Source organism: Coloeus monedula, assembly GCF_965178545.1.
Source record: "Coloeus monedula genome assembly, chromosome: 36".
Lineage (NCBI taxonomy): Eukaryota > Metazoa > Chordata > Aves > Passeriformes > Corvidae > Coloeus > Coloeus monedula.
The window spans coordinates 1,246,496-1,248,162 of record NC_138816.1 but is presented as its reverse complement, the minus strand read 5'-3'; positions in this window follow the sequence as shown (position 1 = coordinate 1,248,162).

Genomic DNA, 1,667 nt, shown 5'->3' with positions numbered 1-1,667 from the left:
GAGGGGAAAAAGGGCGGGAAACGTGAGGGGAAAAAGGGCGGGAACCGTGAGGGGAAAAAAGGGCGGGAAACGTGAGGGGAAAAAAGGGCGGGAAACGTGAGGGGAAAAAAGGGCGGGAAACGTGAGGGGAAAAAAGGGCGGGAAACGTGAGGGGGAAAAAGGGCGGGAAACGTGAGGGGAAAAAAGGGCGGGAACCGTGAGGGGGAAAAGGGCGGGAAACGTGAGGGGAAAAAGGTGCTCTGCACCCCGAGACACCACAACGCGCTGGGGCTGGTCCTGCACGTACCACAAACCTCCCCAAACACCCCCAAATACCCCAGCACACCGAGGCTGCTCCTTCAGGTACCCCAAACCCAAAAAAGGACCCGTTACAATCAATGGGGTGCCAAATAATGAGGCTCGGGGGGCTGCCAGTAAGGGATCTGTTATAGTCAACGGGGGCTGCAAAATAGTGACTTCAGGGGGATGCCAAAGTCATTCAAATGGGGGCTGCCAGAAGGAGAGCTATTAAAGGCAATGAGGATGCCAAATAATAACCCCAATAGGGATGCCACAAATGGACCCAAACAAGGCAAACAGGCCTGCCAAGTAGTGATCCCCCTAAAAAAGACCTCCCAGAAAGGGGTCAATTCCAATCTACGGGCGCTGCCACATTGTCAGACACCAAAAACACCCCCAAACCCCCATAACCCCTCCTCCAACAACTAAAATCGCCACAAACACCCACAACCCCTTTAAGTCACCACCAATAGTAACCCAGTTACATCTAAATATCACCCTCCCAAAACCCCTCAATCCCCACATAAACACGCCCACAACCTCCCACGCCTCCCCCAAACACCCTCCCCTAAACCCCCCGACACGGGGCCCGCCCAGCTCACCTCCGAGGCCTCCGGCCGCACCCTCACGACGCTGCTGCTGAGCCAGAAGCCCCCCGAGAGCGGGGGCGCACCCCCAGAGCCGCCCCGGACGGGCCCTACCCCGAGGCCCTGCTGCTCACCCGCCCCTTCCTGCCCGAGCCTGAAAAGGACGGCGAGCCCAAGCTTTGGGGGAACCCCCGAGGCATTTGGGCCGAGCTCCCCCTCCCCGCTCACCTGCGGGATGCTCCCGGCGCCGCCGCCGACACAGCGGCCGCCCACCCCGCGCTTCCCCTGCTGCTTTTCCTCTTCCTGCTCCTCCTCTTCCTCTCTCGCTCCTCTTCCTCCCGCTCCTCCTCCCCCGCCTCCGCCTCCAGCCCGGCTCCTCCCGCTTCTCCTCTTCTCTCCGCCCTTCTCCCGCTCCTTCCTCACTCCTCCTCCTCCTCCTCCTCCATCCCTTCTCCTGCTCCCCCCGGGCCCAGCGCCCGCCCTTGGCCCCCCCTTTTCCCGACGCCGCCGCAGCCCGCGGGAGGAGCCGGGATGGAGCCGGCCCAGGCCGGGCTGGGGCAGCGCTGGGCTCTGGGCGCCCCCCACGCGCCCCCTCCCCAAATTCCCCTGGCGGCTCAGGGGGGTCCCGGCGCCTTTTGGGCTTCGCTGGGTGCCGGGGTGGGGTTCAGCTGCCTCCCAAGGCCCCCCCAGAGCGGGGTGACACAGGGGGGGACACACGGGGGTCCCCATTCCCGATCCATCCCCGGCTCCTGCCCCCACCCCCAAGTCCCTCCCCACCGCCCCCCAAGAAACGGCACCGGG